This window comes from Ictidomys tridecemlineatus, chromosome 16 (genome assembly GCF_052094955.1).
Source record: "Ictidomys tridecemlineatus isolate mIctTri1 chromosome 16, mIctTri1.hap1, whole genome shotgun sequence".
Classification (NCBI taxonomy): domain Eukaryota; kingdom Metazoa; phylum Chordata; class Mammalia; order Rodentia; family Sciuridae; genus Ictidomys; species Ictidomys tridecemlineatus.
This window is the reverse complement of record NC_135492.1, coordinates 31869532-31897397: the sequence shown is the minus strand read 5'-3', so window position 1 is coordinate 31897397 and position 27866 is coordinate 31869532. Positions and strand designations below refer to the sequence as shown.

At 35.5% G+C, this 27866-nt stretch overlaps 1 long non-coding RNA gene across 1 annotated transcript in view; it reads left to right on the top strand.

Annotated features, from left to right (window-relative positions):
• The first annotated feature begins 1167 nt into the window (after nt 1–1167).
• The window catches only part of LOC144371519 (uncharacterized), a 37913-nt gene continuing 11214 nt past the window's right edge, over nt 1168–27866 (top strand). The window contains exon 1 of the long non-coding RNA XR_013431478.1: nt 1168–1330. This is a non-coding gene — a long non-coding RNA (uncharacterized LOC144371519). The remainder of the gene's footprint in view (nt 1331–27866) is intronic.

The following is a 27866-nucleotide window of genomic DNA, read 5'->3' as shown; positions in this document are numbered from 1 at the left end:
CACCTGACCAGATCTGTGGGGTCATCAGAGTCACATCTCTGCAGAAGGCTTCCTAACAGTCGAAGTGGAACATCTACACTAAGCCCAAAGCACCCATTTTATTTCCATGGCACATTGCTGCCCTAGAGGATCGCCCTACTTCCTCCCCCACCTTTTCTGCTGGAAATGGAACCTTGAGCATCAGAGCAAACCCCAATTGCTTCCTTTCATAGATCAGGAGCCTCCTCAAAGCAACAGAGGCCAGGAGGTGAGAAGAATTACTAAATAGTTTTCATTTTTAGATATTATATATGGGTCATATATATGGTATCTTTAAATAGTGTTTTAAATTTTTGAGACCCGTGTCTTTCTACTTCGCTTGAGGTTGCGCATCAGCTGGGGGAAAAAATATATATATATATTTTATAGATATATTATATATATAATATATATTATATATAAAATATATATTTTATAGATATATTATATATATATTATATATTATATATAAAATATATATTTTATATATAAAATATAAATATATTATACGAAATACCTGTTTTATATATAGAATATTATATAAAATACATGTTTTATATATAAAATATATAATATGTACTATATATTTTATAAAAAATATATATAATATATATTTTATATATACAAAATATATATTAAATATATATATTATATATATAATATATAATAAAATATCATTCTTTTTTTTTAAGGTACTGGGGAATGAACCCAATGGAGCTTGACCCCGTCCTCTGAGCTCCATCCCCACCTTTTCATTTTATTTTAAGACTGGGTCTCACTGTTTGCAGATGCTGACCTGACCTTAGGCTCCTTCAGCCTCATCCTCCTGGAGAAGCTGTGCTTTGTTTTTGTGTTAAGGTTAAACCCAGGGCCTTGCCATGCTCAGAAAGCACTCTATGGCTGAAGCCTAGCTCAGCAGCAGGTGTCACCTCTGTCCCAGAGCCTAAGCCAAAGCTTCCCACCTGGATTCCTTCTCATCACAGCCGGGAAGCTTCACCTGAAAGGGGCTGGGGCCAAGAATCTGTCACTCTACCTAATTTCAGCCAGTGATTGGATGATGTTAGCTGTCAATCACGATCCAGAGGCGGGCTTGGAGGCCATACATCCGGGTTGTTGGGGGGGAACTGTCCAATCAGTGCGCAGAGGCAGGGGAAGGGCGGGCTTCCGCAACCTCCCGGCTTTTCTTCCTCACCGAGTGGGCTACTCCTGCTCCAAGCCCCTTGTTCTCTACTCCTGGGACCCAGGTGACTCTGCGCTGCCCGTGTTCCCGGAGATCTTGGGTGCCCAGAGGTCACCAGAGAAGCCAAAAATGGTGAGTTCACTGAAGGTTGGCGGTCAGCACCTGCCTCAGGGCGGCGCGCGGGTGAGGTGCCGAGTGCCCCGGAGTTCCCGCTGTTGGGTGGCCCTTGGCTTCGTCCCCTGTTCCCTGGGTTTTGAAGGGTGGCTCAGGTCCCAGGTGTCCCCTTTGCTCCCTACCGGTGGCCCGCACTTACTTTTCCCAACGTGTAGGAAGCAGGGCCACAAATGCACCTTCCTTCTCCCAGTGGAGCTCAACCCAGTGGAGGTTCTCCAAATTGTAGGCGCCTCTTGCCTTCTAAAAGGCCACCTCCCTCCACCTCACTGCTCGGTCAGACATTCTTCTTCCCACTCGTTTCAAATGGACACCTTCTGGTAATTGTCATTATCGCTTAGTGAAATATTGGAAAGAATCAATCAATCTCCCTTACCCCCTCCCTTTCCTTTCCCTTCCTCCCTCCCTTCCTCCCTCCCTTCCTCCCTTCCTCCCTCCCTTCCTTTCTCCCTTCCTCCCTCCCTTTCTCCCTTCCTCCCTTCCCCGTGTTTTGGAATCTAGGCTGGCCTCCAACTTCTGATCCTCCTGCTTCATCCTCCCATGTATCTGGGATTACAGCCCTGTGCCAATGTCCCTGGCAAGAAGAACACTTTTGAAAGCATTTGTTTTCTATTTGTGAATATTATCCTTAAGGGGAAAGAATGCTCACTTAACACTTCCTTGTGTTTGGTCAAAATAACTGCTTTAAAGGAAATAAGGAGGTTGTTTATAGATCCCAGGGATATAGAATTCTGGGCTACATGACTAGAGTATAACTGCTCCCTTTTCTGATAGTCCATGATGTAGAGTCACACCAGTCCTATAGTTCGGTAAGCACACAGGGTAATAATGATGTAGGGACAAAGGAGACATGGCACTGAAGAGAGCTGCAGCCAGTATCAGAGGGCAATGCTTTTGCTTATTCAATCCATCCATCTCCTGAACCCCGAGTTCAAGTGGTTTCAGAATTTTATACCCAGTATGTAAGGGGAGGGGTTCAGAAGTTCACATTGTAATACTGGGACCCCCCAAAGAACTCTCAGACCACACAGTCTCATTCCAGTTAAGCCTTTATTGCTGGCCAGTGGCAGACACTCTGCTCTCGAAAGAATGAGATGATCAGGTGGTGCCCCTGCCTTCAATTGGCTCCATATTTAAGCACAAAAACCACAAAAGGGAAGATTGGGGGTTCAGGCAATGTAAGCAATCCTGAAAGTAGTGGTCAGTTAGTCTCCAGTTGGTCCCATAGATCATTCTGTGTTCCTGGGGGAATTTTCATGAACAAAAGAATACAAATGGCCTCAGTCATGAGCTTTTTGAGTGTCATGGCTGAGTTCACAAAGCAGAGTCACCAGTCAAGTTGTCACATCACACACATAAAAGCAGGTTTTTCTTTCTCTGTTCTGGCCAAGTTAACCCTTCAAGGACAGCACCTGAGGAGGGGAGAGCTTCTTCTCCCCTTTCTTTCCTCCCCCACCAGCTGTTACCATGGAGCCCAGTTGGTGACTTGTCTGTGAAGCCCAGGCAACACAAAAATAGGAAGTTTATCTTCACTTTTTTTGTGGACACTCTTTTTTTGACAGTCCTAAAATTAACCATGGTGAAGATTTCTGGAGAAACCCATTTAAAATTTTCTGTGAAAAAAGGTATTGCCACTATAATAATGTCTGATTCCTTTACTGTCCTTCCTTCCCAGCTCTTTTCAGTATGATTTTCAGAAGGGATCTGGCTATGGTGCCTAGCCTGAAAGTTGTGATCCTCCTGCCTCAGCTTCCCAATCTGTTGGGATTAAAGGCATCAACAATCCTAGCTACAGAAAATAGTTCATTTTAACCCAGATATTAATTATCATACTAAGGAACATGGATTTTAGTTACCATGAATGATGTGTGTGACCCTGCTTGGAAGAGATTACATCCATCCATTCATCTTTTCTTTCTTTCTTTCTTTCTTTCTTTCTTTCTTTCTTTCTTTTTTCTTTCTTTTTTTTCTTTCTTTCTTTCTTTCTTTCTTTCTTTTTTTCTTTCTTTCTTCTTTCTTTCTTTCTTTCTTTCTTTCTTTCTCCTTTCTTTCTTTCTTTCTTTCTTTCTTTCTTTCTTCTTTATTTTCTTTCTTCCTTTCATTCTTTTTTTTTTCTTTTTAATATACCAGGGATTGAACCCAGGGGAACTTAAACCCTGAGCCACATTTCCAGCTCTATTTATATTATATTTTCAGACATGATGTCACTAAGTTCCTGATGGTCTCACTAAGTTGCTGAGTCTGACTTTGAATTTAGCAATCCTCCTATCTTAGCCTCTCAAGCTGTTGGGATTATAGTTGTGTGCCAGTGTGCCTGGCCTCCATGAACTTTTATAAAAGAAACTGTGTATCACTGCATTAACCAATTGCATTGGTAGGAACATTAGATTAGTGGGGTACAAAAAAAATTAAAAAAAATTTCTTCAGTATGTCTGTTACTGCACTCTGAGCTTTGGTAGATTTTGGAGACGTCTGGTAAGGTCAGTGATATATTCTGAGAAGTTTTGAGATTTTGGTCTGATACAGAAATTAAGATGATTGGCTATTAAAAGGCTTAAAATAGCCCAAGATAATGTTTGATCTCTATGCAGAACCCTGCCTTTCCACCCTCATGGTGGTCTAGTAAGCCAAAGTCAAGTACTCTGAAGGTTCTTTGATGTAGATGCAACAGTATAGAGAACTTGAGTTCACAGCTATAAAAGTCTTGTGCTTCTCCTTTTATGTTCCTTAGGTGTAGACACCATGTCAGATTTCTTGGGCAGAGGTTCCCTTTGGACACCTCCCAGAGTCCCATTTCCTCAGCCACTGTCCTCTCCTGGAGCTGCCACAGAGTGCCCACAGCTGCCCTGAGCCTTGCAGAGTGAACAAAATTTCAGGCCCTGGGTCAGCTCCTCCTAGAGGGAAGCCTGAGGTGTGGGGTGCAGCCTCTCAGGGAAGCTGCTGGGGGCCCTGGGCTGAGGAATCTCCTGGAAAAGGCCTCATCTAAACAGCTACTTCCTTGGGACCTTGTTTTTCCCAAGCTCTGTTACCATTCCCTGGAAACAGGTGGATAGTCAGCCTGTGGATGCTGGTGCTGAGGGGCCAGGTGAGCAGTGACTCCTGCCCTTTTAGTCTCTCACAATGTGAAGGAGCAAAACCTCTCCCAGAGCATAAGGACCACCCACCCCAGTGCAGAGCTGTACAAACCTGAAAAGCCTTATAGACTGGGGTCATGGTCCAGGTGCCTGGGAGTGTGATCCTGGATGCTTTCCATGAGGAAGACCAGGAGGAAGCAGGTCCTGCAGTCAGGGACCTTCCCTGCCCCTTGAGCCTGACACATCTGTGCTCCCTCAGCACCAAAGCTTTCTGTGTATCACTTTGAAATGATGTGATCACTTATCTGAGGCCCAGGTTTATTTATTCAGAGCCAAATGGGATGGACTATTATTAAAGAGGCAAGAGAGAGGTGGGTTAAAGTCCACCTTTTTTTGTTGTTGTTAAAAATCCCAACTTACAGCCAGCCAGATACAGCGGTGCACACCTGTGATCTTTCCTGCTCCAGAGGCTGAGACAGGAGTGTTGCAAATTTGAGGACAGCCTTAGCAACTTAGCTGGGCCTTATGCAACCTGGTGAGATGGCGTCTCAAAATAAAATATAAAAATGACTGGGGATGTGGCTCAGTAGTAAAATATCTCTGGGTTTAATCTTGGGGGCATCAAAGAAAAAAAAAAAAAAAAAGAAAACATCTAATTACCTAATTACCTTTTGCTACCCCTGAGTATGTATAGAAAGTTTGTAAGATTCAGATTTGTCTTTTCAGTGGTTTCAAATTGAAATCCCACCCTAGATTCCAAAATACCATGTAAGATACAGAGAAACTCTGTCTTGCATTATTGCTGCAGAATTTGAGTCCAATTCTACCAAAAATAGTGGTGAATAAATTTATGAATGTGATTTCATGAAAACTAGTATCTGTTCTTCACAAGGTGATGATTTTGACAAAGGATGACAGTTTTTCACTGTTGTTGTCTGGACTTGGCAGGTTCATGTTAACTGTGTGGTTTTTTTGTTATCAGGAATGGAACCCAGAGGTGCTGAACCACCAGCCCCTTTTAGATTCTTTGTTTTGAGACAGAGTTTTGCTATTTCGCTTAGGGCCCCAGACTCCTGAACTGCTGGGGTTACAGGTGTGCACCATCACACCCATCTTCATTGTAAATTTTAAGGACAATTTTGGCAATACCTTGAATACACAACTGTAATCATTTAATCACTGAATGTCAGTGAAGGAGTAAATGACACCTGTTTTCTGCAAAGAAGAGACCCATGTGTCTAAATAAGGGTGCTGATCCCCTCATCATGTCACCTAATTCCTGTTTCCCTCCAAATGCCTCCTCATAGGGCCACCCCTTTTGGAGCTAGCCTTTTAGCTTATGAAAGTTGGGAGTAACATAAATGCTCTCTCTATTCTCTCTGTCATGTACAACATTTTGGCTGGTCTTAGATACAGTTTACTATTTCCAGTTTTTTGAAAAGTATTATTTCTTGTTGCTGTAGTTGGACACAATACCTATTTATTTATTTTTATGTGGTGCTGAGGATCCAACCTAGGGCCTCTCATGTGCTAGGCAAGCACTCTACTGCTGAGCCAGAATCCCAACCCTAGTATTTTCAATTTTAGATATAGTTTTTCTTGAAGTTCACTTCCAAAATACAGTAAACCATGCCCTAAATTTCACAGAATTTACTGAAAAGCTCAGTGAGAGTTTAGATCATGGAAACATTCAGTCTTCTTTGTGAGAAAGTGTAGTGTCTTTCCACTGATTTGTTGTGTTTTTATGCCTCTAATTGTGTACCTTTTGTTTCGTAATCATTTTTATCTCTCATTACATGTATTTTACCAAGCTACTCTCCAGCCCAAGAGAATTAGTATTGTAGACTGTTGTTTATTTATTTGCTTCCTCATTGAGTGCTGGGAATTGATGCCATGGACATGCTCATGCTTAGTTATCTTCCAGAAATAAATTTCAATTTGTGAGCAACTTTCTGGAGGTGGGCAAGTGTTTTACTGTGGAATAAACCTACAGGCACTTGACCACTGAGCACATCCTCAGCTATTCTTCTTATTTATTTTTTCTTTTTTTTTTCAATATTTTGTATAGTTGTAGATGGATAGAATACCTTTACTTTATTTATTTTTCTGTGCTGAGGATCATACCCAGGGCCTCACACATGTTAGCAAGTGTTCTGAAGTCAGCTATAGTCCCAGGCCCCCTTTTTATTTTTGATGAAGACCAATCTCACCAAATTTCTGAGGGTCTTGCTATGTTGCTGAGACAGGCTTCAAACTTTTGCCATTTCCCTGCCTTGACCTCCCTAGTGGCTAAAATTACAGATGCACAATACTACACTAGCAGTTGGAATGAGTTTTGAAGACTTATCATCCAATTTCTTTCCAGATGAAAATCAGTTTTCTTGCTTTTGTTCATACTTTTGAAATTTTTAACTCTGACTCTTTCTCTTTGCTTTATTTTTTGCATTATTATGAAAAAGGTATTTAGCATATAATATTGTTTCTTATATATACATTTTTAAAACTTCATAGCTTGGTAGTTTATTTACTTCTTTATTAGATAAACTTTGTTTTTATGAGCAATTTTAGGTTTACATAGTTCATTAGTCAGTGTTCTCTAGAGGAAAAGTATCAAGAGGAAGTATGATTATCAAACGGGATTCATTAGATTGGCCTACTTGACCCGAAGGTGGATGTCTACAGTGGCCATCTGCAGGCTGGAGAGCTTGAGAAGTAGTAGCTGCAGAGTCCCAGAGGCTGAAGCCTCAGAACAAGGGGGAACAATGGTGCTGCCTTAGTCCAGACCAAAGATTCTGGAAACTCACTAGAGAATCACTTTGGGAGAGTGAAGAATTTTGTCCCACCCAAGACACCGTTCTATTGGATGGTGCTGCCTAGCTTAAGGAGGTCCTCCAGTTTGGCTCACTATCCCATATGCCAATCATTTGTAGACATACCCTCAAGCTCATTAATCATCGGCATGTTTTAATCCAATCAAGATGACAATTAAATGTGCCATTACACATAGTATCAAATACCCCTCCTCTCCAGCTGATAGTCGCCACTGTTTTAAACATATTGCATTGGTGTAGGCTGTTTGTTAGTTATTAAACCAGTGTTGAACATTTGATAAAGAGAATGGATGAAGCAACATGTTAGGATAAGCCAAAGTTCATCCTTTACCTTAGGGCTCCTCGTCTGTGTGATGTGATTGTGTGTTTCACGTCTTATACAAGATAATGTCATACAGAAGAGTTTCACTGCTCTGGGAATCCAGTGTTCCACCGGTTCATCACTCCTCCTCATTCCTTCCTCCCTCTCTGTTCCCTAAGTCCCTGTCACCCATCAGTTCTGCTAGTGCATCTATAATATTGTCTTTTCCGGAATGTTCTTGACTTGGACTCTTACTGCACTTGGCCATTTCAAACTGGCTTCTCACACTTACCAGTCTGCCTTTAAGGGTGCTGTATCTTTCCAGGCTGCAGAGCTCATTTTCTGGGTGATGCACTTTGGTGTGGTTAAACTTCAGCTTGTCCACTCAGTATTGAAAGGTGCATCTTCCTTGCATCTAGTTTTGGGAAGTTCTGGATTTGGCTGCTGTAGTCACTGCAGTGAGGGTTCCTGTGCCCATAATTTTCACATCATTTGCATAGACACCTGGAGTGTGATTACTTAATTGTACATTTTTTTGCATTTATGATTATGAGCATCATTCATAGTCTTCTTTTTAATACTTTTCTTTATTTATTTAATTTGGATAATATGATAACTTATGCCTCAGAAAGACCTAGGAGGTGTTAACTCAGCTTCTATGTTCTGGAAAAAAAGTAGAAAATTGGTGAAAGAGCCTTGCCTTGCCTTTTGGGGAAGTAATTAGTTACTGAGTCTGTTTCTTTCAGCAGCCATGGGCTTATCTGTTTCGTGTATTTCCCCTGTGTGTAAGTTGTAGGAGATTGTCTCTCTCAAAGAAATGGTCCAGTTTCTGCAAGTCGTCTAATTTGTGTCAAGCACATTTAAAATAATCTTGAAGTCCCAATGCATTGTTGATGATGACACTTTTAAATCTGTTAGTAGGTTTTCAGTCCTTGTTTTTTTCTTTAATATTATTATATATTTTACACTTTTTTTTTTCTTTTTATGTGGCAGTGAGGGTTGAACCCAGTTTCTCCCAAGCACTAGGCAAGCCACAACCCCAGTCTCTGTCCTCTGTATTCTTAGCCTTTTGACAGTTAATCAGTGATGCTGATGTTCATGAAGAACTTGATTTTGCAGACTGTGGATTTCCTGATTGTGGTTTCTTCCACACTTTTTCTGTTACCTACCTGTGGTTAATTTAGGTTTACCTTACTCTTCTTTCTCTGGTTTTCTGAAGTGGCAGTATCATTGGTTGCTTTTAGCTCTTCTTTTCTAAAATGTATGTTGGATGACTTAGATACCAATACAGCGCCACCTCTGGTGTTCTCTGTGAATTTCCTATGATGGACTCATAAATGCAGGGTAAATTCAGTGTACATGAGTTGTATGTACAAGGTAATGATAACAGCATGAGTTGTATAAACAAGGTAATGATAACACCTGAAAGATGAAAAAAGTAGTAATTGAGGTGATACAGAACTCTATAATTATGGGGAATAATAATAAAAATTTAATAAAAATAGATACTGTTATCACTTTGGATATGCCTCTTTCCTCTGCTCTTCATCTGAATTTGATTCTCTCAAATAAGCTTAGGTGGGCAAAGTGCTTTCTGAATTTTTGTTTTCTTTTGTTTTCAGGATTTTGTCAGCTAAATCTTGTAATGCCCAGTCCTGAACTCACTTTTGTTGCTTTTTTACAACTTATTCTCATCTGCAGAGGCACAAACCCACTTCACTCACTTTGTTCAATGAACTGACTTTTTTCTATCTTTGCAAACAATGTTTGGAATTGTCCGTCTATAGGAGGGTCTTCCATATGGTATAATATGGTTCTCAGACCCTGTGGGAGTTGAAGGTAGTTCCCCTGCTGTTTTCCTATCATCTTCCCTGTGAGAAGGCTTATCTAGGGGCTGGGAATGTTGCTCAGGCGGTAGCACGCTCATCTGGCCTGCATGCGGCCAGGGTTCAATCCTCAGCACCACATACCAAGAAAGATGTTGTGTCCCCCGAGAAATAAAAAAATATATATATTAAAAATTCTCTCTATCTCTCTCCTCTCTCACTCTCTTTTTTTAAAAAAAAAAAAGAAGGCTTATCTATCTTTTGTATTCCACCAACTCAGAAGAGAAGTATTTGTGGTCACAAGCTAAAAAACACTAGAAGCTATAAGATTTGAGAAAATGCAAGTAATAATTTTCTCTTAGACTTTTATAGGAAGTATGGCTATTTCATCAATTTGATAAAAAATTATATACTCACAGTCATTCACACTGTGGAAGTCTTATATTTAAATAATCCATAATTTTAAGAAATAATTTCTGGTTATTTCATTTCAATAAGTGACTTAATTTTTTTAGCCATATTAAAAATCAGAAATTACTGAAAATTAAATCTATGTATTCAAATTTCCATAATGATAATGTGATCAGAATTAAGTAGGAATTATAAGAGAACATTGTACAAAGTTGCTATAAAATATGATTGAAACTTCCCTACATTTTCTGAGTGTAAGAAACAGGTAGATAAAGCAACGTTAAATTTCTAAATAGTAAGTAAGTTTATTTGTGATTAAGTTTTCCATACTAGTTTCCAGTACTGAGGATATAGCTCAGTTGGTAGAATGCTTGCCTTGCATGTATAAGGCCCTGGGTTCAATCCCCTAGCACACAGGAGACAGATAGAGAGAGAGAGAGAGAGAGAGAGAGAGAGAGAGAGAGAGAGAGAAATACCTGTTTCTTTGTGATGTAACTTATTGGTGTTCTTTGCTAAACCATTCTCATCATGTTAGATACTCACATGTTCTCTTTGCTTTTAGTTACTTCTGATAACTTCTGCCTTGACAATTATTTTCTTATGATCCTAATAAGGACTCATTTTATTATTTGGAACTAAAAAAACTGATTTTTACAAAAGGAGGTTTTCTACTGTTATATATATATACTCTGATCATTCTAGTATTATATTTTGGAGATTGGCTGTTTTACTTCCAGCTTTTTAACCTACTCAATTTAAATTAGGTCAATTTGCTGGCTAGTTTCCTATCATTTGCTTCATCAAGTGAATGTAGTTTGATCAATTTTATGGTCCCATTCTCTACTTTTCTTCCTCATTGATATTGGTTTCTTCAAAGTCTCCCATCAAAGTCTCTGATTGGTGGTGGGGATAACTAGAAACTAAACTCAGGGCTACTGGAGTACTGAGCCTCATACACAGACCTATTTTGTATTTGATTCAGTGGCAGGGCCTCACAGATTTGCTTAATGCCTTGTTGCTGAGGATAGCTTTGAAGTTGAAGTCCTCCATCCTCAGTCTCCAGAGCTACTGGGATTCTAGGCTTAAGCCACCTTTCCCAGCTAGATCTTGCACGTCTTAATTTGATGTCATTTTAAACTTGCAAATACAACTATGTTGCACTTAAAAAAATATATTTTCATTCATTATGCAACTATTATTGTGGTAGCAAAATATTTTTTTTGGGGGGTAATGTTTCTCTATAATTTTCTGTAGTACTTACTAAATTAAATATATATCATGTTAATGTCATGATATTGACAGTGTTTTACAACATTTAATATTTTTGTAGCTATGTAGTAACTAAAAATGAATAAGCTCATATTTCTTCAATCTTATATGACCCCAATGTAGCTAGGTTCAGACATACTTTTTACTGTTTGTACTCAAATTTGTCATTTTATGATGAGTAGGCCAATGACAAAATTTAGTTTCATTCAAAAAATATTTAATTTTATTTATTCAGGTTATCATCACATTTGATAAGCCTATAAATAAAATAGCAGTGTGACTACTTCATAGGTGATTGTGAGTTGTTTTAGTAATTAATGTTACTAAAATGTGTCCATTAAAAACAGCTAATAATTTACTCAGTGTACATTCATTGAAATATAATATTTTGAGAGACCTTTAGCATGACAGCATGAAGATATTCATGAAAGGTTAGCCCAGCAGAACTAGTGAACAGGAAAAAAATTGCAACTATTTATAATTGCTGGTCCAGAAAAGTAGCTCAAGAAAATAGACACGTAAAGGTACAAACAAAAGTATAAAAGGCAATAGAAATACACATTTTCTACTTTCTTAATGGATATTGAAAGCAACACATAAAACTGCATAGTTAGAATATATGTCCCTAGTTCCTCAAAAACTCTAGCCTGAAAAATTAAAACAAAATCAAAAAAAACCTCTCACTATGTGGTAAGCATTCTTAGTATTTTTCTTTATATTGTTTGACACATATTTTGAGGTTTCTAAAGAAAAACATGTAAAAAATAAAGAGTGTCTTCAGACTGAAGTGTTTAACATTTTTTTTTAATCACCCACACACATACATTTGGCTGGGTACAAAAATTTTTGTTTAATTCTACTAATTTGCACTTTTTTTTTTTTCAGAGTGCAACCAAAAGTTTCAGGATGTGTATCTTCTAGTCTAGCATGTACTTAGTGCCACATTAGTTATTCACCAATGGAAGTCAGTCCTCAAAAGGCACTGATTAATTAATTAATTAATTAATTAATTAATTTTTAATATTACTGTGGAATTAACTTAAGTAAATGTATGGCTCTTTATTTTATTATTTTCATTTTTGTTCTTATTTGTACTGGGGATCAAATCTAGCAGTGCTCTATAATTGAGCAAAATCGTCTCTTCCTTAGTTGCCCAATTAGTTTTGTACTTTCATTAGTATCAGGAATTAAACGTAGAGGAACTTAACCACTGAGTTACTTGAAAAACTCTTTTTTTTTTTTTTTTTTGGTTAAATTTCTGAGGTTGCCTTTAACCTTGAGAATTACCTGCTTTTTTTTTCTGAGCTACTGGTATTGCAGAAGTTCACCATCATAACAAGGAATCTTGTACTTATTTGGTTGGTCTCACCATCAAAACTTACTAAAATTATAGATGTACACCATCATGACTGGTGCTTTCTGAGCAAGTTTGAGGTACTGGGTTCAATTCTAAGCATCACATATACTTAAATAAATAAAAATTAAAAGTCCATCCACAACAAGATACATACTTCACATTTGGTTTTTATTTTATTACTAAACTAATATTTGTTAATAAAACTGGTTATTAAATCCATACTATTATAATTAGGCTTTATGAAACTGGATAATGAATTAAAAGTAATGTATATGTCCTGGTCTCAGGAGATTACAGTTCATCAGTTATTTACAATATATATCATGTTCCTTTGATTTGCAACTTTTAGTTATCTCCTTCAAATAGAAATTAAAGTAGAGGCTAATAAACTTGTAGGCCATATTTGTTTCACCTAAGTGCTAATTTTGTAATTTAAAGAACTATTAGATAATTAATTCATTTTTATTAAATTTCAGATATTAGTCATTTTAAGGGTTTTGGGGATTGACCCCCTTGACACTTTACCAATGAGTCACAGCCTGAGAATTTTCATTTTTAAGGCATGGTCTCTCTATGTTGCATAGGACCTCACTAAGTTGTTGAAGTTGGACTCCAAGTTGCAATCCTTCATCAACTAAACCTTCATCATTTCTGTGATTACAGTAGTGTTCCACTGCCCCCTACAGTTATTAAGATTTTAAAAGAGGAAAATTGGAAATAGAATGACCTTGCTTAGTTGGCTTTATATTTGTAATCCTCTGGCCTCGGCCTCCAGTTTTACCAATGTATGTTAAATTGTGTAATTTGCCAGTTTTACCAATGTATGTTAAATTGTGTAATTTACATCTTTGTGAATTACTCATATAACTTCTGTGTAAATAACATGTCAGGAAACTTTATGCTCAGGATCTTATTTGTCAGCTTTCATTTTGTCTTTTAGTAAATGCCTTGTGACTCCTTTTTCATAAATCTGAGTGTCCCTATGCATAGTTTCTTCTGTCTGAAAACATGGCTATTAGTTTTAGATGAGTTTTGTTTGTTTTAATGCAGTCTTGTTCCTTGCTATGTTAGAGTAAGACCCGGTGACATATGCAAGAGCATAGGTAAGAGACATTGCTGACACTGAACTATAGCAAAAGCAAGAGTGAGGAGCCTGAGGAGCCCAGAGAACTGAGGATTGTGTGAGACTGAGCACAGTAGTCAGCAGAAAGATCAAGTTTATAATCTACATAAAATAAATAGGCAATACAAGAAAGCATACATGTTAAGTATTAGAAGATTCTAGTTAGTCATGTGAAATATTTATCCACTCATAAAACAGCAACAACAATCAATATAGTATTAGCAGAATGTTAATTAGGACATAATAAATGTTTACTTTTGCAATAAGAAAAAAAAATATATATATAATACAATTGAAAATTGGTATTAGATATCTTTTCAAAAAGAGATAAATAGGCAGATATAGCAAGACATGCCTGTAATCCCAGGACTGAGGGCTGAGGCAGGAGGATTATAAATTAGAGTCTAGCCTAATACACTTAGAAATACTCTCTGCCAAAAAAATCAAAAGAACTAGGGATGTAGTTCAGTGGTAAATGACTTCAGGGTGCCATCTGTGTCCAAAAATACAAAACAGAGAGAGAGAGAGAGTGAGGGGCTAAGAGAGAGACAAAGAGAGACAGAAAGAAAGAAAGAAAGAAAGAAAGAAAGAAAGAAAGAAAGAAAGAAAGAAAGAAAGAAAGAAAGAAAGAAAGAAAGAAAGAAGGAAGGAAGGAAGGAAGGAAGGAAGGAAGGAAGGAAGGAAGGAAGAAAGAAAGAAGAAAGAGAGAGAGAGAGAGAGAGAGAGAGAGAGAGAGAGAAAACCAAGATTAAAAATATACATTTTTACATGGGTTGTGGCAAAACAGTCAAACACCTGCCATGCTTGTGCAAGATCTTGGATTTGATCTCCATTGGTGCATGCACACACACACTCACAAACTATGAATATTAATTCATATAAGAATATTAAAAACTTGACAACTTTACAATAGTGGTTGATATATAGACATAGTTTTTTTATATACTTATTACAAATTATAAATTAACAATGAAAATTTTAAAAAGTCACAGTATATTCACATAAATGTAAGTGGATCCCATAATGAAAACTCAGTGCTTTTATTTTTAACAGTTACATTTTTATTTCCCTATTTTAATAAGTTACATTTTTATTTCCCTATTTTACAGGCTTTAATTTTGGCTGCTTTATGAATTCCATAAATTATTTATCTTTTCATTCCTAGAAAGCACATGTGAACTTTAAATTAACTTTATAAATATTTTCAGGGTGTAATTCTTTATCATTTAGTATATACACATGTTTACCATCCTCAGCATTTAGTTTCCAAAACTATTTTAGATGAAAAGAAATTAGTGCCCACTAGCAGTTTTTCCTTTTTTTTTTTTTCACATAGGTCTAGGCAATGACTTATATGTGTTTTGGATTCATGAATTTACTTGTGCAAAAAATTAAATATAATATTAATTGTAAATCACATTACAGTTTCTCTGCTTACTTTCAATTAGCTAAAGGTTTCCATGTACACATTCATTGTAACATTTAGTGCTCTCATGAATCCTACTTGCTCAATATGGCTGGGATAATAACTCAGAGGTAGAGTGCTTTCCTAGCATGTGTGAGGCCCAGAGTTCAATTTCTAGCAACACAAATATAATATTCCTGAGTAACAGTCTACTGTGAGGATATACATGTTTCCATTTATCTATTTACCTTGCATTGATTTTACATATTGGTTCTTATGTGTAGTTCAGTAATAAATATTTCTATATGAATGACAGTCTCAATACATTTCCAGTTACTTTTGGTATATTTCAGAAATGAATGCTTCTTCATCTAGTAATTCTTTATTTTACCAAGAAACCATCAATGTAATTTTACTTTTGTATCAGAGAGGCATGGAATTTTCAATTTTCTGCATATTTACATTTTTTTATTTTCCAAATTGTTTTATTTTAGGGTATTTTTGCAAATATTTATAATTTTTGTTTACATAATATAAAACAGTTGCTTTGGATAGGCAAAAGGAATAAAAGAATAATGTCAAAAATAAACACATAGTTTTTCATTCAAAGGTATAACAAAGACATATTAGAACTGTGGTAGCAGTTCTATGTACTCTGTACTATATACTATGTACTATGAAGTCATCTAGATTTTAGGAATTATCATTGACTTAACAGCTTAAAAATTTTGGGGTCTCTGGAATGTTATCATTTTTTTTTTTCAATGGTTTACTCCCTTATTGTTGGGTAATAATGAAGGATGCATTTTGTCACTGGAGTATGAGAGCCTCAAAAGGTAATTATTTGGGATCTGGGCTCAATCAGCCTCTCAATAAGGAGAAATGACTGCTCTCTAGCGAAGTCTAAAAACTTGGAAAAGATAGTTCTTTGAAAACAAAAAGAAAAACTTGATAATTATGTCTTCACTTTCACGGTGAGGTTATTTTTTGTACAGCAGTTTTTTCAAGTCCAGTTTCTTATTTCTTATTTTTACTTTGGAAGCATAATGAAGATTCCACAGCTGAATCTGATTTATAAATATGTAATTGTTTTCTTCTTATTTTTTAATAGTTTTAATTCTTATATTCTAGTGCAAAACATATTTTATGTCAAATATTGTACATAATCTCATGTAAAATCCAATAACATTACTTAAAACATAAACATGCATTTTTATCAATCTACATTAAAGAAGAGACTACTTTTTCTCTATTTAATTTTTCTGACACAATTATCAAAATTAAATTGACCAGAGTCGGGGCTGGGGATGTGGCTCAAGCGGTAGCGCGCTCGCCTAGCATGCGTGCGGCCCGGGTTCGATCCTCAGCAGCACCACATACCAACAAAGATGTTGTGTCCGCCGAGAACTAAGAAAAAATAAATAAATGTTAAAATTCTCTCTCTCTCTGTCCCCCTCTCTCTCACTCTCTCTTTAAAAAAAAAAAAAAATAAAAAAATAAATTGACCAGAGTCATGAAGTTTACTTATAGACTTCTAGTTTTCTTCCATTGTTGTGTTGTTCAAACTTATTTGTGTATATACTACCTTAATATTCAAATAATTATAATGATTAAGGTAATAGGATATGTCAATGTCAGTAAGATATAATATGTAATGACAGAACTTTTTTACTTAATTTTATGAGACATTAACAGGAACAACTAATGAAAAAAATTGAAGCAGAACATTTTTAGAAAAAAAAGAAAACAACACTTTTTTTTCTGACCTTGGATTGAACCAGAGACACTTCACCACTAATCCACATCCTCATACCTTTACATATTTATTTAGAGACAGAACCCCTAAAAGTTCCTTAGAGCCTCACTAAGTTGCTGATGCTATCTTTAAATTTCTTATTTTTCTACCTCTACCTCTTGAGACACTGGGATTTTAGATAAGTGCCACCATGTTTTGTTAGTTTTTGTATTTTATAAAGATGAAATATTGTTAACTTGCATTATTGAAAATCATTCTCACTTATTAACAGAAGTGTTAATAATCAGATAACTTTAGGATAAATGTGGCCTCTTTAGGTAATAGCTGGAACTGAATTTTTATCTGTATACCACGGATTACTCTTGACAGAGGGGGGGTTTGTGTACCTCACGTTTCTTTTAGAATTGATTTTTATTTAAATTATTATTTGTTTTCTATTCATTTATATTTATTTTTTTACTCTAACTCATATATGGATTTATCTTATGATATTTAAAATGATTCTTGCAATTAAATTTAAAATAGTGCTCTACCAATGCATATATATCATAATTATGGGATGCATTTCCCAATTATGTATATTTGAAATCCTTTTGTATTGACACAAGTTCCATGTAGCTTTATGTTCTCATATAGAAAGGCACAGATAATAATCTCATCAGGGAATTCTAGTGTATTCTGTGGTATCTTGTTTAAAAGTTCTGTGTTTTTCTACACTCTTTAATGGGTTTTTAAATTTTTATTTTTAGCACTTTTGGGACACAGATGATGTATTCTTTTTCTAAAATTTCCATAGAATATTTTAATGCAATGCCTGTGGGATGCATTGTAGCATTTTCATATTTCTAACATGGTAAGAAATTAAGAATATATTGTTGATTACTGATTTTTTTTAAATTGAGACATCAGCCATTACTCAAAATTATTGCAAGATCTTATTAGAAGGCTCAGAAGAACATTCTTGAGTATATTGTCCCCACTGGTGATGTACACAATATGGATACAGATCCTCCTCTTTTTGGTATATCTCTGTCCAAAACCTCAGAGAGTAAGCAAATTTGCATGTAGTATGTGGTTTAGTGGAAATCTTTGGGATCTGGAGTCATGCATAGTTGATTCTAAATTCTACCTGGTCTGCTTAATAGCTGTGGATATACAAACACATTTTTTCCTTCAAATAATTATATAAGCTTCATGTATAAAATAGGGTTGAATGATATAGAGTGCTTAATATAAGCAATTCTTCCTTATTTTCTGCCTTTTTAAAGTATGTGTTGTGTTTTTCATCTTCACCTCTTAAAATGCAGAATCTATTCCTAAGTTTATCTAATATTTATTTCTTTTTTTTTTTTCTTTCTTTCTTTTATTGGAGTGGGGGGGTGGAGTACTGGGAATTGATTTCAGTGAAACTTGGCTATTGAGCCACATCCCCAGCCCTATTTTGTATTTTATTATAGACAGGGTCTCACTGAGTTTCTTAGTTTCTCAACATTGCTGAGGCTCAGTTTAAAGAATGTTTTTAAGAATTCTCCTGCCACAGTCTCCTGAGACACTTGAATTATGTTCACACACCCACCACTGTTATTTGAATTTTTTTATTTATTGTGGCTCATAGGAACCAGTAAAGATGAAAGTGAATAGTATAGTATCTACACTCAGAAGATCCTGATTTCTTTTGATTTTACTTTTCAAATCCTGTTGTGTCCAAAATAACAAGCCTACATTAGTGGAGGAATTATCAAAGCAGAGAATCAAGGTGCTGCTGTGAGGATGATAGCTAACCCCCTGAAGCTCACCAGCCATTAGCTAATTATTTTTTACCAGAAAAACCCAGATAAGCCCAGCTTGAATTAATAAAGCAGCCCAATCAAAATCTAATAAGCTTTAGAGTGAATCATTCACCATTTATAATTGGAAACCAAGATTCTGTCACATACTTGGAGAAAATTCTGTGGAAAACAGCAGTTGCCTTATTGGTACTGCTTTCCTTTTTCCCTAAGTTAAGTCTGGACCATTATTGAGGTGCTATTAGCTAATGCAGACATGTATACATCAGATTGATGCAAAAACTGTTACAATACCTCATACAAACTGAGGAAACAATATCACAACCTAGGTAGGCATTAGGTCAAAGGCTAAGTTACAAAATAAGATGTTTGTCTTTAATATATTTAAGTTTTAGAGTCAAGGCTGTGAAAAGATATACCAAACTGAGAAATCCAACTTTTGGAACTCTTTGTTATGCTATCTGACATCTGGAATGGGAATGAGTCTGTGTCCAGCATCAAATAGAAAAAAAATCATTATCTTTTATACCTTTTCTTTTGGTCTTACTTCTCTTTCTGAGGGCAGTGCCACTACTGCTGTTTGGTTTTGTGGAAAAGCATATTAGAAAGTGTTTTCTCATATCTCCTGTATGGAATGCAGGCGTCCAGGCACTTTGACTTACCAAGGACAGGGAAGCCATATTCTCAAAATGGAATGTGATCATTATGAATTAAGTTGTGCTAGAGCATTAAAAATGAGGGAGTTGTGAGGATGGAGTTCTAAATACATATATATTCTTTATTACTAATTTTATATTTGTCTCATAATAAGAATACTCTAGATATATTCAGTTTTGTGATTAAAATAAATTTCAACTATGTCTTTTTTTAATAGTATATACTAAAATAGTTAAGTCTACACCTGTGCCTTACATATTATTTGTAGTTGGAGATTACGGGAGTGCTTCTCAGTTGAGAGCTCTAACTGTCTTTTTAGAAATTAGATCAAAAGACTTTAATTAAAAAAAAATATTGCCCATTATATAGTTTTCAGTAATTAACAATATGTATGCATTTAATTTATACATTGATATTATCCTATATAAAAGGCTTAATGTAAATCTCCTATTGCCAGGCTAGACTCCATCACTTTTGGATAAACTTGCCTTTTAAAAAAGCTGCTGTCTGTACTCAATTATAATCACCTTTAAAAAATGAAGTAAATGCACACAAGAACATGCCTATCTTGACTCATTCTGGCCTCATTGATTCCTGGAGTTGAAGGCATCTACTGTTATTAGATAGTAGGCTCGGTGGATTCAGACTAGGAGAGACGCAGTTTCCAATCAGGTACTCTTGGATGATAATTGTTTAATCCAACATATGATAAGTACAAAAGCTATGACTTACACTATCTGATCGAGTTTTAATTTCTGGAGCTTGTCATTCTTTCAGATTCATTTCTAGGCTTTCTTCACAGTGTTCAGGAGACTGAGGTTCTGCTTCCACATAGATAATAAAAAAATCTATTGGGAAAATGCAAGTCACCTTGAAAGCCAGGCAATAGTTACTGCACAGGGTATTGAGACTGTATCTGTACACTGGAAAGAGAGAAGCACTCTGAAATATTTTGTGGAAATTATCTGGAGAGTAGTTGGATGCCCTGCACCTGGAATAAATCTCCTGAGACACCCTTTACTTAAGTCTTTTTTTTTATTTGATTATTGGCAATACTGCTACATGATAGTGGGCATGCAGTCATTTCTTTTACTTACTCATTTTAACTCCTTGAATTTATATACAGAATTAATTTAACCATGTTATATGTTACTTCTGTTTTAAATAGTTCAAGGAGTTTACATTATTTTCACAAGTGACTTTTTAAAACTTACATTTTCACCAACAGAGTGTAAGGATTTTCTTTTTTTCCATATTCATAGTTTCTTGACTTTTTGGTATTAGATTATTGACAAAACTATTCTCTTTTTTTGGGGGGGTAGGCACTTGAGATTTAACTGAGATGCACATTCCCAGCCCTATTTTGTATTTTATTTAGAGACAGCATCTAACTGAGTTGCTTAGTGCCTCACTTTTTCTGAGTCTGGGCATTGAACTCGAGGCCCTCCTGCCTCAACTCTCCAAGCTGCCAGGGTTACAGGCATGTGCAACTGTTACTGCTGATGAAAGCTACTCTAACAACTGTGTTCAGTATACAATTGTCCACTATTTGACTTTCTTATCAAATATTTCAGGGAAGATTGTGGAGTCCAGTTTGTCAAGTATCCACAGAGAGAGTGTGTGGAAACCTTCTCTGGAAATTAACAAATATATGTGCTTTATAACCCCTTATCTGAACTACTGCTTGGGATTTTAGAAGCCCATTTAGTTGCTTGCAAATCAATAGTAAACAAATATTTTGTTATCTAGGGGAGATTTGCCTATGATCAGTAAGCTTTATTCCCAGAACTTGAGCATATGGAATGGCTTTTTATTTGGGGTCCTCTGCCTAAGCCTCCTACTTTTCTTTCTCTAGAGTGTTTTCTTATATGTGAGGTAACTAGTTTCTTCTATTGAATGGAAGATGTTGAGATATTTATCAGTCAATAAAGAAAAATTTTCCTGCTGGCAAAAATTGGCTGTCATGGAATTTTTAGAGGGGCAAGCTGAAGACTGGAGCTCTTTGTGTGCTGAACACCCATAAATGCATAAACTAAGTTATTTGTGATTTAACTTCTCTGTCCCAATCCCAGGGTCTTAAGCCCATGGAAGCCCTTGGAAGAACATAGATAACTATTATTTTTTTCTGTATTCTTAGTGGTATTAATGTGAGGATTCTTCTTCAGCACAAGCAAAATTAAGATCTAAAGCACAGAAAACAGTTTAGTGGTAGGGTTTTATATATATGGTCCCAATCTTCCTCTTCTTGGGGTTTTACCAGCTGGTGGTAATTCTGTTCCAATTACATAGCACATTGCCTAAGGCTGGACTTAGATCCCAGCCTACCCTAGCTTTTTAAGATCATCAAAGGGTAGACATTTTCAAGTTGTACAGTTTATATAAATCTTTCAACTCATTTTTTTACTTTGCCTAAGAGGAACTTGAAATATTATATTTCCATTTAATGTATTCATTAATGGAAAGTGAATCAGGAGGTACTACTTATTTATATTTCCAACATTGCCCTCACTTAATGTATGCCTTTTATTATTGGGCTATTATTGTAATCCTGTGTTTTGCAGATTGTACACAAACTACGCCAGTGAATTCTTCCCCCAAGTTGATCTTTCTTCAGGTTGGCCATGTCAACCATTCACATGTGATGTTGTTTTTGAGGTGTTTAGATTTATGTTGACCTTTCAATTCCTATTAAGTATACATAAAGTTTCACATACATACACATTCATCTATGAATTTTTTTTCATTATTGTAAAATAAGTTCTTCTTTAAATTCAGAATTTGGGGGCTGCTGGTTTCATATATAACATATAACATTCCAGATGAATTTTAGAATTTTTTTCTCTAGTCACTTCTCTCATTAAAAGTAAAATATGCTAATATTTTAATGAAGTGATATTGTAGATTTAGGGAAAATTTTGCATCTTGGTAATGATCAGTTTTATCATGTGCACAATGATGTGTATGATAAAGTCTTTTATGTCCTTTTGTATATTTTTATTTTCTCAAACTCTACATATTTTTATATATGCATGAATGCAAAATAACACATGTATGTGACATCTACATAAAATTATGTGATGACTCACATATTTTTCAAACTGAATATATTATGATGAAAATGGGTTTTGAAAATCGTTTTTCTCACTGTATTCCCTTTGCCTTTCTAACCCTATTCTTGTTATATCTTTCTCAATGTACATTGCTTTTTCTCCATGTCCTGGATTTCAGCTGTTTGGACCAATACGGCCATATCCATATATGTTACCATGGTTCAGATATGCAGTAATTTTAATAAACATATGCTTCTGCTGGGGAAGAAACATGTATTTTTAATAGCCACTTCTTAAAAGAAATAACATTTTTTACTCTCTTTTTAGTTCCTGAGAATTTACTTGCTCCATGTTTTTACTTATACTATTTAATTTTTGTGCCACAGATATGATTTTAATTGCCATTTTCAAATTTCTAAAGCTATTGAGCTATTTTATATTTATTGAACACTATTTTTCCTTTTAAAAGGTGGCTATTGAAGTCTCTTTCCTTTCTTTTATTGGCACTGAGGATTGAATTCAGAGGCATTTAACCCCAGAACAACATCCTAGATTTTTAAAAATATTTTCTTTTGATACATGTTCTCACTTGATTGCTTAGTCCCTTAATAAACTTCTGAGACTAGATTTGGACTCACAATCTCTTTCCTGAGTATCTTGAGCTGCTGGGAGTATAAAAATCTGCCACCAATCATAGCTCTTATTTTCTCTATTTTGGAGTCTCTATGTTTGATATTATTTTTATTTTTATTTTCTATTTTGGTGCCCAGTTTTAAAATCAGGAATTCTTAACTACTGTGCAACATCCCCTAATATTTTTATTTTATTTTTTAAGCTTTAGACAGGGTCTCTAATTTGCTTATGGGCTTGGATGTGTTGCTAAGGCTTGGGATCCTTTTGCCTTAGCTTCTGTTACTCTTTTTTCATATGTGAAGCATACATTTTGTCATATGTGAGGCAATTAGTTTTTTCCCCAATTTTTTACTTCAGTTTGTACCCTTTATGGTGTCATATTGTAAATATGATTTGCATTTTGTTATAAAGATACCATTTAGGGGCTGGGGATGTGGCTCAAGTCATAGCGTGCTCACCTGGCATCCACAGGGTGCTGTGGTTGATCCTCAGCACCACATAAAAAAAAAAATAAAATAAAGATGTTGTGTCCTCCAAAAATTGAAAAATAAATATTAAAAAATTCTCTCTCTCTCTCTCTCTCTCTCTCTCTCAAAAAATAAAGGTGTCATTTAACTTTGAAAATAAAAATAAAACATATATCTGTCTCTTAATGTTATTATTATTCATGATTTAAAAAAAAGGTGTGTCATACTACTCAGACACATTCACAGCCATTTCTAAAGTTTATTTTGAGTAAGCATCTCACTAAGATGCTTAAGCTGATCTTAATTTTGCAATATTTCTTTCTTTTTCTTCCAAGTAGCTGGTATTACATTCACCAACTATTATGTACACTGTATAAATTTCTTTCTTGTAAAAACTTTGGCATAAATCATACTTTTCTTTTATATTAAAGTATATTTTACCAGTGAGTGATTTATTAAGTAATACCAGGAAATGATACAATGGCATTTTTTATGCAGATACTCCATTATTTAAGCAGATTTTTTTGGAAAGTTTATCTTTTTTTTCTCCTTTATGGTAGTTCTGTTTCTGTTTTATATATTGTCTAAATGGCCAGAGTCTTTTTAAGTGTTCTGTCTTTAGTTCCACAGGGCTAATAACTCACCTCATCATGATATCTATATTGATTGCTATAATGTTAAATTCAATAGTCATATGTAGCACAATGTTTTCATTTATGATGGACTTCTAATGGCTAAATTATAACCTAGGTGTGTAGTGGTGTATACCATGTAGAATTATGTAAGTACCCTGCATCATTCACCTTATGGTGCATTTTCTATAATGTATCCACATAATTAAATGAGGCATCATTATACATACCATACATTTTACAAGTATATAATATATAAATATGAAAATTTTCCTTATAAAATTTACCAGAGCTCTTTTAATTTTAGTTGTTTTCTCAATGCAACATTTGGAATTACTGATACTTTCTATGCTATATTCACTGTTAATATGTTCAAGTATCACTCCTTTGTTAGTATTTTCCCTATACTCTCTACATATAAAAATTGCCTTTCTCAAAATATTGAGACTGATATTTAGTGAATGAATTCCTACTTTTATTTTGAATTAATCATTTAATAGTGTAATTTCAGGTACTCTAATTTTTTTGTCTCGTTTATGCTCTTCCCCACCAAGTTTTATGAAATTAATTTGATTATATTTAACAATGCAAATACTTGATCAGCATCACACTTTACCGATCAATGAATTATTACAAGTGGAACATTACTATGTGACTACTATTTCTATTAAGAAATAGAACATTAATGATGCTACATAGAACAGCTTCGTGTTCTCTTGCTTTCACTATACACTCCAGGCACCCCTAGTGGTAACTTCAACTTTTTTGTTGCAACTAGTTATTTTAAAGTATTATTCTTTAAACAAACAAACAATCAAAAACAATTGGGACCATTTATTTATTTCATCAATTGTACAAGAAATGAGTAAAATATGTATCTCATTGTGTAGCAAACAAAATCTTACACCAATTATGCCTGAAGCTTTTTTTTTTTTGGACCAAATAGTGTCACCCGCTGTTGACCAGTGACGAGTCCTTGCTTCCCCGATGTTGAAGAATAACACCAAAGAAGCACGCTGAGGCAAGATCAGTGTAGAAATTAGAAGTTTATTAAAGGACAGCAGAAAAGACTTCTCCCAGAGGAAGAAGGGGACCCAAGAGGTGGAATCCATGGAAGTGTGGTTGTTTCCCCTTTTTATAGTTTTGGTGATAGAATGTAGGTTGGAAGGCCTGAGGGGTGGGACACAGGTGGGCCTAATTACCACTTCTCTGAGATGGGCTATCTCCAAATCTGTTTGGGGCTATTCATTAATACTTCTTCCAGGTAGACTTTGGCCTAGGGCCTTTTAGGTACTTCATTAACATTCAATGAATTGTCCTGTGTTTTCCCGGAGTCATTCCCAGCATGGCCTCCATTTTAGATTTCACTCGATATTAGACCCGATTTACCTAACTACACTGACTACCTAACTTTAAATATGGCTTTATTCCCTGCTCTAATTTGGGAACGAAGACTAACAATGTTTACCACCAGGAAGTACCAAGAACCAAGAGCTAAGATATCGTTTCCATGATAAAGTTGCTGAGGACATGGCTTCTATCTGAGCATGTAAATTTTTAAGGATATTTGTCACATTACCAGAAATGTCAGGGATGTAAACACAACATTTAACTTCTAGGGTTATAGTTGTCCTTCCCTTAAGATATAGTTTAATAATTTAATATCATCTGATCTTGCAAAATTCTTTTAGTAGTATGACCTGTGTGTAATAAAGAAATCTTTAATTCTGTTACTTAGGGCTGGATAACCATACTAGCAAACATTAAGCCTACCTGTGTAGGTTAGAAATAAATGCGTTAAACTAAAAACTACTCTGGCAGTTCCTTTTGATAGTTATCAGGCATTCCTGTCTGAGATGATAGTTATCAGGCATTTCTGTCTGAGAATCTCTTTTGTAGCCTCCAGTTTACTTATTTTTTGGAAGTTACATTTAACTATTACTATTATTAAAATGTCCAGGAATAGCTGTGTTTTGGCTTTGACTGTCTTTGCTAAGTGTTTAAGATGAAGCAAGTCAAACTGACTTTGTTTCTATCTATAGTTAACAGTCAGCGGAGTTACCCTAGGAGTCCTCGGGAACTTCACAGCAGCTTCTCAGTTCTGCTAGTGCCATTTGCGCTAGGATGGGTCCAGGCCTTGCTTGACCCAGGAGTCATAAAAAAGAAGGGTAGCTCAAAATATCAGCAATGGAGCATGAAGAGTTCAGTTATGAGAGGTTACCTGAGTATAAGGGTTGTGGGATGGTTTGAGGAAAAAGAAAAAAAAAAGATTAGGTATGAGTTACTGAAGACAATCTGAGGGAGCTCAGACAGAACAGGTTCAAAAGTAGAGGACCAGTAGATTTAAGTTGGATGAGCAGTGCCTGGAGAGGGATAAATTCAAAGTCTGGAAAGAAAATGAGAGTGACATTCCTGGTAAAGCTCTAAGAGCAGGAAGCCAGGTGTGTGGCATACTTGTTTTATTACAGCATTCTGTTTTTTAGAAATGTCCAAATATGAGGCCACTGGCGTATGTATCCTGCTGCCACATATTTCCTGTCTTCTTCCCCATGGGATCAACCTCTTTTCTCATCTAATACACAGTTAGCAATTTCTTCATCCTCCTTAGATCCATTCTTTTATTCCTTCACCATTTTTTCTTCTTGTTGCAATTTGCTTTTTCTTTCATTGTGTCCATATTCAGATCCTTAATTCTCAAGGATGCCACATTCCTTATGCTTTACTCTGACATTGTTGTGGGACAGGGCATGGGCTCATGGGAATCTTGGTAACCAGATCCCTGACTTAGAGAAACTAGACAGTGAAAGATGGCGGCAGAAGCAGTGTATTTTCATGATTAAAACAGGAGTGTCAGTTACCAGTTGGAAAATTCAGAATATTTGGTGCCAAGGGTAGAACTGATGACTCATTGAGGTATACCTAAGTAGGCAGTACCAAATCAATTTTCCACAAGGCTTATAATTTCAGTCATTTTTTTGGCCTTTCTATTTCATGTTCTCCTTCCTGATTGATATGCAATAGTGAATTTGCTTTTTAGTAAACTTGTCTCAATAGTCATGATTTATACTCCTTTTTGTAAATTTAAATAATGGTTTAATATTTCCTCTTTAATTAAGTGAATTAGAAATAGTTTAATCATAACATTCTCTTTTGGTATGCCTTCTTTTTCTCAAAAATATAAACCACTTTTATTCTGTCATATCAACTTTTTGCTACATATGTACTTTGCAAGTATTTTCTCTCACTTTATATTTTAGCTTTGATACCTGAATTTTCCTCATCTACAATATTAAAACTTGGCCTTCTCATACAGAAATCCATGAAAATAAACAGGAAAGGGTCTTAAATATTGAGTAATATAAGTCACTGATATAGTTTCTTTTTCCCAGTATTCAAATAAGTACCATGCACATTCATTGTAAGAGGATGACCAAAGACAGGCAGAAAGTATAAATAGAGTATTAGTTGGAATAATCCAAAGCTCCATGTAATTAAGAAGGTTTTCAGGGTTTCAAGAAAAAATAAATAAGACTTCCACTCTGTACACAGCTCTGTCTTCTGCTCTGCATCTGGAGACAGTGTATGATGTCACATTTTATCTGTCATAGTCACTTTTGTGCATAATTAACCTGTCTTGCTACATTCTCCTGGATCAGTGTCCCCTCTCTTTCTTCATCCACTGTGCATGAAATTTTTTTGTGTGTGTGATTCTGTCAAATACTCTGTGCAAGAATAAAAATAAGCTCAATGGAGGATCTAACTTCTATGTTGCTGTAGTTCTCAGATTCTATGAGGCTTCAATGTTGTAACTTGTTATCACAGCACCATTTTCTCTCTCTCTCTCTCTCTCTCTGTGTGTGTGTGTGTGTGTGTGTGTGTGTGTGTGTATGTGTGTGTATAGTCTCTCTTTATTCTTTT